The sequence below is a fragment of the Rhinopithecus bieti genome, unplaced genomic scaffold, assembly GCF_001698545.2.
Source record: "Rhinopithecus bieti isolate Rb0 unplaced genomic scaffold, ASM169854v2 scaffold_26302, whole genome shotgun sequence".
NCBI classification, from domain to species: domain Eukaryota; kingdom Metazoa; phylum Chordata; class Mammalia; order Primates; family Cercopithecidae; genus Rhinopithecus; species Rhinopithecus bieti.
Genome location: NW_016812027.1, coordinates 239,055 through 252,780, shown reverse-complemented (window position 1 = coordinate 252,780; position 13,726 = coordinate 239,055). Strand labels below are relative to the sequence as shown.

Sequence of the window (13,726 nt, the reverse complement as noted above, 5' to 3'; positions counted from 1 at the left end):
AGCCTGGACAATAGAGAAAGACCCTATCTCTAAAAAAAAAAAAAAAAAAGAAAAAACGCTTATCAAGCGTAGTTTGAACAGAGTTTGTTCTCTCATCAGTGTTTAATTCATGATACTGAGGAAGTATCTTTTGTATTCCTCAGTAAATTATCATGCTCCTTTCTAAGTCTGGATGAGCTTCCAACATTTTATCCTTTGCATTTTCAATGTTCTCAACTATCTCCTAGAGTTCCTTTAATGAATGTGAGGTCTTCTGCCGGCATCACTTCCTCTGAGACAGCTTCATTCTCTTCAACAAAATCACTTTCATCATTTATGCTGGTTGAAAATCTCACCTTTACCAAGCTCCTCCAGCTATAAATTCAGAGTCTCTTAAAAACTTGTAATGTCAATAGTTCCACAGCCAGCTATTTCTGTATAACTTCATTTATATTCTACCTGATTTTCATTACATGTTATCACTTTTCATTTCTTTGCTGTACTTTCAGTTTGTTGGGCAAATGCCTGTTTCAATTATTCATTTCTGTAAAATGTCACGTGTTTCTTGCTGGGAGACAAAGAGGCAACACAACTACATGCTTTGTTGTCTGTGCATAAACTGAGTAACAGATGCACAGTGACCAATCGCTGACAGATTTTGAAAGAAGTGACATGATTGGTCATGGATCATGATACATGTTTATAATTTACATAGTTATTTGTAGAATGAAGAGCTAGCAGTCAAGTTTGTACATTATCCAAGTACACAATTAATATACCATGGTAAATGAAATTTGAACCATATTGTTAGGGGATTGGTGTTACTTAACTAAACTGTAGTAATTGAAATTCATGTGTACAAAAGCCATGCAAAGCAAGAACTGCCTGCCCATAAATCCTCTTATGTATAAAGCTTAACATTAACAAATCAAAAATTTACAATGGAAGCCTCAAAATTGCCCCTACACTGCCAAATGACATAAACATGAAAGCACGGATCAAGTCACTTATAGATGTCCTACAGATACAATTAGTTCTTGACTTTAATATATTTCATTTTCATACCACCTCACTTTTTAACAGAGCATGCTGATACCTGTTAACCATCTTTCTTAAATGTAATTTGCACTTTAATATATCAAGAAAGGAAGAGAGATCTGAAGCTCTCATATGATGGCACTGCCTGCTGGAAAACAGTATTGTTTTAGTTGTGTCATCGCCTTATTACAGTAGTTTATTTATGCAATTATGCAAATGTATTCAATTTTGACCTTATTATATAAAATTAAGTGGAAAATAAGATCAGCAATGGTGGTGATAAATAGTATTAATAAAAAAAATCGGTTTTATGAATTTGATTCCACTGAAACAAAAGCAAAACTCCTTAGCATCAGATAGTTCACTGGAATTAAGCAGGTTTCTCTGTGAATGTGGAAAAACAAATGAGATATAGAGAGTGCAACACAAATTGCAAAACTATTTTACTAAAGATGGTATATACAACTAGAACCCTGGAAAAATAAAAAATTAAAATTAAAAAATAAAAAATATTTAAGGAACTATATTATATCTTTAGTTCTCTGGCAACAGAATCCTCATAACTTATTAATCAATTGTTTATGTTTTGCCTTACAGCTGAACACTGGTGAATGCTCTTATATTTAATAATATTTATTAGAAGTTCTAGGCTTCTAAAATGAATAAAGTTTTTCTATTGGTAGTACGAGAACCTGAAAAACAGATGAAAGTATGCTCACAACATTTAGGCTGTGAAAGGACAAAAAATCATTCTTTAGTATCCCTCTTTGTAGGAGGTCAAAATAGGCTTGTATATCATCTTATTTTGTCTTCAAAATGACTACCTCATTCTCATAGTAGAAATACCTTGAAATTAGATACAGGGAAATTAAAACAAAGAAAAGATAAAATTAAAACCTAAGTTTCTTTGATTTTTGATACTTTAATAATGGTACCCTTTGTGTTTAACATTTTTAGACAGGAAATTAGACAGGAAATTCTAAGTTAATATTAACAGCAAATAGAATATTAGACTTGGTATTTAACATATTGTTTAATATATTTAATATAGTATAACCACTGCTTGTCCATTTTTCCAAAATTGAAGTAAATGAGTATTTTACCTACCCCAACAATCCGCTTCATAGCATCCAATTTAGCAGAATCTTTGTTGCTTTCTAACATTTGCTTTAGATCTTCATTCCTATTACAAAAGAGAAGGAAAAAAATCCATACTTTGATTTTTATAATAGATAGCTTAAAATATATCATTTTCATAAGAATTAGAAATAATATCATGGGCAACGGTAAGTAACTGCAGCAAGAAGGTCGCCATCTGCAGGCCAGGGAAAGAGGCCTCATCAGAAACCAAACCCGCCAACACCTTAATCTTGTACTCCCAGGCACTAATTGTGAGAAAATTAATTTCTGCTGATTAAGCCACCCAGTCTGTGGCATTTTGTTATGGCAGCCCTAGCAAACTAATACAAGCGTTAAATGTTACAAACTGTCATTGCAAGAAAAAAATAAGTAAAAGTTAAGCACATTTTTTTCAAAAGGAATAAAGGCAATGAAATTTATTATGAAAAAAAATGAGCCTTACTTTCCAAACAGCTGATAAAATTAAATGCAATGGTGACCACTAGTGAAGACAAAATGCAATTAAATAATTAAAACACCTACTTCTTCCTAATTAAAAATACAGCTTGAAAATATTTAAACAGTAGAGGCAGTAATATATAAAAACTGTCTCTGAGAACATACGACTATTAAACATACTATAAATGTTCACCTTAAGGAATTTAGGATCCCTGCATAAAACTTTTCAGGCTCTTTCACATTTCACAGGTAACAGAAAAGGGAGAGAAATTAACCATATATGTGACTGTATTTTGTTCTTTTGCTTTTTGCTGTATTTTCCTATTTACTTAATGACTATGTATACTTTTATAATGAAAAACCTAAACCCTAAAAGAAACCTTAAAAAAAAATCTTACTGAAGTTAGGTAAGAAAAAAAAGAATTAGATAGGAACTAAATAGAAAGGAAATGTGGTCACACACATACATGACAAAAAACAAAGAAAATAATTTTCTCCTGCTTGTTCCCCTTTTCTGTTCCCCAAAAGTGTCCCATTATTCTCCTCTACCAGTTTTATCTGGAGAGAGAAGTGAGCACTGAAGAGGAATGAAGTGTCAATTTTTACAACGGCCCAACCTCTAATTCCAGGCACAGTCTTACTCGTAAACTAATGGAAACTTGGTTTGCTCATCTAAAGTCCAAATTCCCAGAGTGCCCAGAATAAGCACCTGCTCTCTGGAACTAAAAACAAGAAAACAGACTCTCAGTATTAAAGCTAAAGGTTTTGCTCTTCATGTTTAACAGAAAAGCTAGTCTTCAACAACAAATACTGCATTAACGCAGGCAGAGAAACTAGTAACTCTGAGGTTCAGAGAAGAGACAAGAAAAATCCTAGGCACTGTTTCAACCTGATGTAATGTTGAACTTCTCACATATGTCGTAAGGATCTATTTAAAATTCTGATATAAATTACACGTTTCTTCCCAAATTCCTCTTTGCCTGTCACCAAAACAGTAAAGATTTAGAAGAGTTAATACCATAACACCTACTTTACCTTTAAAATATATTAACTTTTATTAAGTTCTTTTAGGTCTACCTTTTTCATTACATAGATTCAAATATGACCAGTTAACACGTATTACTGCATAAATCTTAGATACCAATTGTTTTGCTAAATGTCAATATTTGAGTCAAAATAATGCTGAATTAGCAATATTTTCCTCAACTCTTTGCTGAAAACCAATAGTTGTTTCAAATATATACATTTTTAATTTACCTGTGTCTTCACTTACCTAGATACCTGTGGCTTTCTAGCTTTGAGTATTAGGATACCAACTTTATTTTTACATAAGTGACATCTTGTGGTGTTAAATGGTATAACTTTTCCTTTCATGTTCAAAATAGGCCAGTTTTAAGTTTCAAAGGACAGAGAATATATAACTGAAGGGTTAAGGCAAATCTTACTATTACCAGGAAAGTCATTCTTATTTTAGCCCCAGAATGAACTAGTAACTATAACTGAAAAATAAAGTTTACCAGTTATATATAAGAACTAGGGAAGTGTTAGGGCTTTTACATAGTGTAAATTACCTCTCTTTTTAATAAATCTATAATCCATAACTCATTAAAACCTTCTACTCTTTCTAAAGACAACATAAATCAAGGGGAAAATTAAGACTATGTAGTACTGTACACTATATCAGTGGTACTCAAAGTATGATCTGAGAAAGTATGGTCCAAGAATCATTACCAATTCACAAATTTGTATTACTAAACCATGAGGAGATAGGTACCAAAATTCAGAATAAGCACATTGAGAAACGTGATGGAACAATTTGACAATGCAATTTTATGTTTATTGAATCTAATTTAAAAAGTGGGGGGGCTTGTATTTTATTTTGTGTGCCTTTTTATTTTTCTTTAATTTTATTATGTTTTTGTTTGTTTGTTTTTTGTTTTGAGACAGTCTCACTCTGTCGCCCAGGCTGGAGTACAGTAGTATGATCTTGGCTCACGCAACCTCTGCCTCCTGGATTCAAGTGATTCTCCTACCTCAGCCTCCTGAGTAGCTGGGATTACAGGTGTGCATCATCACATCCAGCTAACTGTGTATTTTAAGTAGAGATGGGGTTTCATCATGTTGGCCAGGTTGATCTCGAACTCCTGACCTCAGGTGATCTGCCAACCTCAGCCTCCCAAAGTGCTATGATTACAGGCATGAGCCACCGTGCCTGGCCCATTTTATTTTTCTAGTAATTTATTTTTTATTGTATTTTGCAGAAGTATCCATCTATATTGGACTGGAAATTTTAAAAAGAAAAAAGAAAGGACCTTTACCATTTGAGAGCCCCACACTACAAAGTTACCTTCTTTTTCCTCAAAGTTATGGTACACAAAATTTGTGTACCATAGAAAGCAACACCTAAAACTTACATCCAGGAATGATGGACTGGAAAACTGATAAGGAATAGCAATTTCCAATCAGAGATACATGCCCAAAAAAGGATGTATAAAAGGTTGGACCTTTATGGAGTCCTGCCAAAAAATTCCAAAACACAGGCACCTCTTTAGGCATAGAGAACCACTCCAGTAAAAGATGCTACTATCCAAGTGGTGCACTGCAAATCTGAATGGATGTGCAGAAAAAAACATTGGAAACAGAGTCAGAACTTACCGTTTCCCAGTGCTATGTAGCCAAAGGGAGTGGCCCTCATAATGTTTTTGGGCAAAACATTAAGGCTTAGGAACATTTTCAGTTCACTTAGGATCTAAGCTTCCCTTGGAGAGTGCTCAGAACTTTGGCTATGTTGACATCTGATACACATGACCACTACTCTTCCATCTTGAAATTCCCTCCTCCTTTAGATTCTGTAGCTCTATTCTCATCCGGTTCTCCATTTGCATTTGTGACACAGCAATGAACAAAATGACAGAAAACCTTTGCCCCACAGGGATTTCATTCTATTAAGTAAAAGAAACAGCAAACATAACAAGTAAGAAATTTTTAAATCATGAGGTAATACAGCAGGAAAACTTTTGGCACAAAGCATCCACTTAATAAATGCAACAGTGAATAGAAACAAAAAACTCCATTGCTAGTGTCTTTACCTACTCACTCATCTATTAACTTTCTAGGCGGGGCACAGTAGCTCACGCCTGTAATCCCAGCACTTTGGGGGGCTGAGGTGGGAGGATCACCTGAGGTTGGGAGTTTGAGACCAGCCTGACTAACATGGAGAAACCCCATCTCTACTAAAAATACAAAATCAGCCAGGCATAGTGGCACATGCCTGTAATCCCAGGTATTTGGGAGGCTGAGGCAGGAGAACTGCTTGAACCCAGGAGGTGGAGGTTGCAGTGAGCCGAGATGGTGCCATTGCACTCCAGCCTGGGCAACAAGAGTGAAACTCCATCTCAAAAAACGAAAAATAAACTTTCTAAAAGTCAGAATCATAAATTATCCAAATAAATATGAATATTCCTCCTATACTGTTCACAAGATTAAAAAGAAAAAAGCCTACAGACACTTCCTCAACGCTTGGTAATCTCATTTACCCTTAATTTAAAATGTCTGTCACACAGGGTAACAAATAACCTCAATTTAAAAATCCAAGGTAAAATCTCATGAATAGTTTCAGATTATTCCTTTGTACTTGTGAGGACTAAACTCTGACCATTTTTCTCTCTTGCCCAAATTCCTAAGAGGCATGAGGAGCCATGCCCTACAAACCATAAATTCTCATCAGATGGGTTTTAATTTAACCCCATATAATGTGGTTTACTTTCCAACCTGACTCTAGCATAACATCACATGACATATAAAGAAGGCAATCAAAATATTTTACCCCAAAATATGCTTCTTTGCCATATTTTTGAACCAGCCCTGCAAAGCAGCCTTTTGTGGAAAAAAATCTGCATCCATAAAGAATCTCTATCAACACAGTTTCCCCTTCCAGGCTCTACAATTCTAAAGAGATTAACTGAGAGTCCAGCACCTTTTAAAGATCTGAATAAGAAACATTTGCCATCTATTGTCTCTAAGGTTAGCCACCTAAGAGACTTCATAAGAACCTTGGTCTCTACAGTCCTTTATCCTAACCCAGCCACACCTTTCTCTTGATCCCAGGTTTTTCCGATAACAGCTTAACTCTTTCAACTAATTGCCAATCAGACAAACTTTAAATCCGCCTATAACCTGTAAGCCCCCTGCTTCAAGCTGTCACGCCTTTCCCAAATGAGCCAATGTACACCTCACATGTACTAACTGATGTCATATGTCTCCTTAAAACACATAAAATCAAGCTGTAACCCAACCACCTTGGGCACATGTTCTCAGGATCTCTTGAGGTCATGGTTACTCATATTTGGCTCAGAATAAACCTCTTCAATTATTTTACAAAGTTTGGCTCTTTCTGTTGACATCTAATACATATGACCACTACTCTTCCATCTTGAAATTCCCTCCTTTAGTTTCTGAAGCTCTAGTCTCATCTGGTTCTCCATTCGCATTTGCGACACAGCAATGAACAAAATGATAGGAAAACCCTTGCCCTCATAGGGATTTCATTCTATTAAGTAAAAGAAACAAGAAACATAATAAACAAGACATTTTTAAGTCATGAGGTGATACGGGGAAAAAAACAGAGGAAGAGGATACAGAAAGGAAAGAAAGAGGCAATTTTAATAGCATGGTTTGAGTAAAGTGACATCTGAACAAAGATTTTCAAATAAGAGAGTTATGCAGATATCATGGGGAGCAAAGTGGGGCAAGGAGGATAAGCACTCAGGTGAAAGAATACAAGCAGGTCAAATAACTCGAAAGGTTTTTGGTATTAACTCTGAATAAATAAAGAACTGCAGGTTTTGAACAGAGGAGAGTCATGATCTATTATTTAACAGGATCATTCTGGCTGCTACATTCAGAATATACTGTAGGAACTTCCATATCTGTCCATGACACTGTAGCTTATAAAAAACTAAACCTGACACAGAAAATAACTATAAAAGCTGAAACACATATACATATATATGTGTGTATATGTGTGCATATACATATACACACAAACAAGTACTCTTAAGGGGCCATGATCCTTGAAAGAAGAGAAGCACAAAAAGTGAGCTCCTAGGCCAGGACAAGTGGCTCACACCTATTAATATAATCCCAGCAGTTTGGGAGGCCAAGGCTAGTGGATAGCTTGAGCTCCGGAGTTTGAGACCAGCCTGGGCAACATGGTGAAATCCCATCTCTACTAAAAATACAAAAAGGAGCCAGGTGTGGTGGCATGCGCCTGTAATCCCAGCTGCTCAGAAGACACAGTGGGAGAATCTTGAGCACAAGAGGGTGAGGCTGCAATGAACCGTGATGATGCCACTGCTCTGCGGCCTGGGTGACAGAGTAAGACCCTGTCTCTCTCAAGGGAAAAAAATTTAAAAAAAGAGAGCTCCTCGTTCACACCAGCTTTTTCCCCCAGTACATTTCCCAAATTGCCAAGTGGGAGAATAGAACTCAAGGAAAAGTCACAGTCTTAATAACTTGAGAAGACAAATGTTGAAGTCCAGGGCTGCCAGAGTGACTGAGACTTGAAGGACAAAATTACAGAGGAGGGAAGCACAGACAAGGTACACAAAAATCTGTGTGCAAAATGCTGGCTACAATTCTTAAGACAAGATTCCAGGAAACACAGCAAAAAACAGTAGCTGGGAGGTGAAATACCTAAGCAGAGATTTCAGCAACCACACACTATTGGGAAGAGAAGCTAGAAATCAAGTCTGTCCTCAGAAGAGAGGCTTTGGTGAGTGCCCTGGACTTTCCATTAAGATTACTGAAGGGCCACACAGAGTGCTAAGGAAGATGCCAGAGGAGTGTAAGAAGTTCCATAAACAAGACCTTAACAAGTCTAAAACTGAGCTTTGACAAGATCAGAATGATCTGCTTACATTCTATTTGCTCGGCTGGAAAAAAAAACAAAAACAAGAACCCAGCCCTATATGGAAGAAGCTATCACCCAAAGCTTCAACAATCATTTTTATCCTAAATACTTAGCATCTGATCAAAACTTATGAGACATACTAAAAACAGGAAGAAATTACCCCCACCCAAAAAAGAAGAAAAAAAAACAGGAGCCGATCCATGAGTGACTCAGATACCAGTTATCACACAGGGATTTTAAAATAATCACAACTAATATGGTCAGGAAAACGTAGAAAAGACGGACAAAACAGATGAAACAATACAGAAATCAACAAGAAGTAGAATCCATACAAAACAATCAAATGGACATTCAGAACTGGAAAATACAGTATCTGAAATTAAGAACTCATTAGATAGGTATAATGGCAGACTGGAAATAGGAGAAAAAAAGGATTATTGAACTTCAAGACAGGTCAAGAGAAAATATACAAATTGAAGCACAGAGAAATAAAAGAATGGAAAAAACAGAACAGAGCATCAGAGACATATGAGATAAAGTTAAAATTTCTAACATACCTCTAATTAGAGTCCCAAAGAGAAAAGAGAGAGTATGAAACAAAAGCAGTATTTCAAGAGATAATGGTTAAGAATTGTTCTGAACCTATGAAAGACATAAACCCACATATTTAAAAATCTTAGAAAAAAAGGACAAACATAAAACTACACCAGGTACAGCATAGTCAAACTGCTGAAAACAAGAAACAATGAGAAAAATCTTAAAAGCATCCAGAGGGTGAGCAAGGTGGATCATGCCTATAATCGAGCACTTTGGGAGGCCAAGGCAAGAGGATTGCTTAAGGCCAGGAGTTCGAGACCAGCCTGGGCACAACATAGTGAGACCCAGTCTCTACAAAAAATATATTTTTTAAAAAATTAGCTGGGCATGATGGTGTGCACCTATAGTCCTAGCTACTCAGAAGGCTGAGGCAGGAGGATTGTTTGAGCCCAGGAGTTCAAGGCTGCAGTGAGCTATGATTACACCACTGCACTCAGCCTGGGTGAGACCCTATCTCTTTTTTCTTTTTTTTTTTTTTAAGCATCCAGAAAATTACCTTGAGACAGGAGTCAACAAACGTAAAGGGCCAGACAGTAAATATTTTAAGTTTTACCAGCCATACCATCTCTGATGTAACTACTCAACTCTGCTATTGTACAATGAAAGCATCTATAGATAATACATAAACAAATGGACATGGTTGTGTTCCAATAAAACTTTATGTACATAAACAGACAGGTGGTTTTTTGGCCCCTACCTTAAAAGGAATAACATTTCAACAGACATTATAAAGGCCAAAAGATATCAGAATGACATATTTAAAGGGCTGTAAAAGAAAAGAATGCCCACATAGAATTCTATACCCAGGATATTAAAAATATCCTTTATTTCACTAAAGGTGAAATAAAGTGGTTTTCAAACAAATAAAAGCTGAAAATCTGCTGCCTGGACAAAGCATATCATTTCAAAAGGAAAATAATTTTACATTTATATGCAATTTATATGGGATTACTAAATTTGCAGTTTCCATATATAAGCAAATGCTGATAGACTAATGGAAGACAAAACCACACATACCATAAATCTATGATTGGCAATTTTTTTTTTTTTTTTTTTTTAGACAGATTTGGGAGTGCAGTGGCGCAATCTCAGCTCCACTGCAACCTCTGCCTCCTGGGTCAAGCAATTCCCCTGCCTCAGCCTCCCAAGTAGCTGGGATTACAGGCACGCGCCACCATGCCCAGCTAATTTTTTGTATTTAAGTAGAGACAGGTTTCACTATGTTGGCCAAGACGGTCTCGATCTCCTGATCTCATGATCCACCCGCCTCGGCCTCCCAAAGTGCTGGGATAACAGGCATGAGCCACCGTGCCTGGCCATGGTTGGCACTTTTAACACACCTCTCAGTAATTAGCAGAACAAGCAGACGAAAAATCCAATAAAGGTGTACAAAATTCAAACAACACAATTAAACAACTTAAACTTACAAGCATAGAACAGTATATCCAACAACTGCAGAATAAACATTCTTTTCAACTGTACATAGGACATTTACCAAAACAGACTATATGCTGGATAAGGTTTCAGGAAATTTGAAAGGTATAAGAATCAGAGTATGCGGAATCTAAATAGAAACCAATAATTAAAAAATAAAATAAAAACTAAAAAGAGCTCACATATTGGTAATTTTTTGAGACAGGGTCTCACTCTACTGCCCAGGCTGGAGTGGAGTGGTATGATCACAGCTCACTGCAGCCTCAAGCTCCTAAGCTCACAAGATCCTTCCACCTCAGCCTCCCAAGTAGCTGGGACTACAGGGATGTGCTACCTTGCCTAGCTAATTTTTTTTATGTTTTGTAGAGATAGGGTCTCCCTATGTTGTCCAGGCTGATCCTGAACTTCTGAACTCAAGCAATCCTCCCACCTCAGCCTCCCAAAATGATGGGATTGCAAGTGTGTCAGTCATCATGCCAGCCTGCAACATACTTTGTGAATTGACAAAGTCCAAAATTTCATAACTTGTGGGATGCAGCTAAAGCAATATTTAGAAGCAAATTTAGGCTGGGGGAGGTGACTCATGCCTGTAATCCCAGTATTTTGGGAGACCAAGGTAGGAGGATTGCTTGAGCTCAGCAGTTCAAGACCAGCCTAGGCAACATAACAAGACACTACCTCCACCAAAAAATCCAAAAATTAGTTGGGCTTGGTGGCACACACCTATAGTCCTAGTTACTCAAGAGGCTGAGGTGGGAGGATTGCTTGAGTCCAGTAGTTCAAGACCAGCCTGGGCAACACAGCAAGACCCTTTAACACAAAAAAATCAAAAAATTAGTCAGGCATGGTGGCATGTGCCTTTAGTGCCAGCTACTCAGGAGGCTGAGGTAGGAGGCCCACTTGAGTCTGGGAAGCTGAGGCAGCAGTGAGCCAAGATCATACCATTTCACTTCAACACAAGTGACAGAGCAAAACCCTGTCCCTGAGAAAAAAAAAAAAGAAGCAAATTTATATTTCTAATTGCAATACAAAATCAAAAAAATTAAAAATCAATGATCTAAGTTTCTATCTCAGAAAGGTAGGAAAAAAAACCAGTAAATTGAACTCAAAGTACAAGTAACAAAATAATAAAGATAAAAGAAGAATTTATTAAGAGACTAACATGTTTTGCATTTATAGTACATTATTAACTTACTTAGCTACCTGGTATTATTTTCTGAAGCTTATATCTTATTTTAACATCACAAAGTCTCTATGAAACAAAACTACAATAGAGAAAAATCAACAAAACTGAAAGTTGATGTCTATTTCAAATAGGTTGTCATGAAGACTTAATAAAATCATAAAACACTTATCACTGGGCCTAGCACATTTATTTATCCAACACCTATTATATGCCAGAAGCTGCTCTAAGTATTGGAGTCCCTGATATTGTAGGACTTCAATTTTAACAAACAAGGAATTGGTGGGAGGGAGTTTAAGGGGAATGACAGGAAAAAAGGAGAAGGGAGGGAAGGAAAGAGGGAGAGAGGGAGGCAGAGAAGGAAGAAAACAGGGAGGAAGAAAAACATAAAGAAAGATCAGGTAAGTAGTACACAATTAAAATAAGGAATGCAATAAAGTAAGACTGGGTGATCACAAAAGACCTCCATGGATAAGTGATCTGAGGTCTCAAAGTACAAGGAGACAACCAAAGAAATTATACAAGATAACAGGGCAAGAACAAGCGTGGCTATAAAGAACCCAAAAGAAGATCTATGAAGGGCCTCTAAATGTAGGCTGAAGCAGATTACATTCCTTACCAATCCATAACAGATACACAATAAACATTAGTTGAAAAAACAAATGAAAGCAGGCTATATACTAAACTTGTTTCTTAGAAAGATACAGAAAAACTCTTTCACTGTAAAGTCTCAAAAGGATCCATGATCCCAATAAAAGTTAAAAGCCAAGTGTATATCTTCCATGACTTCATATCATTCACATGCAGATTAAAAGCCATGATGTCATACATACATCACAGGACATCTTCATATTTGCTGTGACCTTTATCAATGCCCTCAGCTACTTGGTCTCTTGGTAGGCAGCAGGAAGTATGTTTTACCTTTGCTCAGGAGATTAGGAATGTCTTCTAGAATGTGACTCTTCAGTAATATATTTGTCAATGTTTCCTTTTATTGCTTCTGAGACCCCCCCCCAATCTTAATCTTCTATATGAAGTGGCGTTTTTGGTTTACAGTGCTTTTAAACAGTGAAAAGCAACTTTCCGCCTGTTACAAATTTTATGCCTCAACATATATAAACTCAACTATGTCAGTGGCTCTATGAGATTTCCTGTAAAACTTTTTTCCTACAAATAAATAAATTCACACAGGTATGCAAAAACTTATGTTGAAATATTGTTTATGTGTGATGAAAAGTGAAATCAATCAAATGCCCCTCCAAACGGGGACTAATTAATTATGAGGAACTATGTATTACACAGAAGTTTAGAACAGGGGTCCCCAACCCCCAGGCCACAGACTATTACCCATCTGAGGCCTGTTAGAAACCAGGATGCCACATAGCAGGCAAGTGGCAGATGAGGAGTATTACTGCCTGAGCTCCGCCTCCAGCCAGATCAGCAATGGCATTAGATTCTCACAGGAGTGCAAACCCTCTTGTAAACTGTGCATGCGAGGGATTCTAGGTTGCAAGCTCCTTATGAGAATGTAATGCCTGATCTAAGGTGGAACAGTATCATCTCCAAACCAACCCCCACTCCTTTCCGTGGAAAAACTGTTTTCCATGAAACAGGTCCCTGGGGACTGCTGGTTTGGGGATTGCTTGTTTAAAAGATTAAAAGAGTATTATATGTTGATACGGAAAGATCTTTAAAATATACCAAGTGAAAAGCAAGATACATAGAGAATAGTATACATAGGATCATTTAGTTTTTTAAAACATTTTCTGAAAGGATACATAAGAATTTGTTCTTTGTAGTTACACATGAATGGGAGGTATGCGATATGGGATTGGAAGTTATATCCTTTCCACATCATTGACTGATTTACCACTAACATGTCTTGCGTTTAACATATTATTAACTTACTGAGCTACATGGTAGTGGTATTATTTTCTGAAGCTTATAACACTGTCTTATTTTAGTATCACAACGTCTCTATGAAGTGTGTGTAGCTATTAGTGCTC

The 13,726-nt window shown here is 36.7% G+C and overlaps 1 protein-coding gene across 1 annotated transcript in view; it reads right to left on the bottom strand.

Annotated features, from left to right (window-relative positions):
- Positions 1-13,726, bottom strand: part of AP3B1 (adaptor related protein complex 3 subunit beta 1) — a 306,794-nt gene that overhangs the window by 272,042 nt on the left and 21,026 nt on the right. Inside the window, exon 2 of the mRNA XM_017895526.1 lies at positions 2,125-2,200. The gene's annotated coding sequence lies outside the window, so the exon portion shown is untranslated. The remainder of the gene's footprint in view (positions 1-2,124; positions 2,201-13,726) is intronic.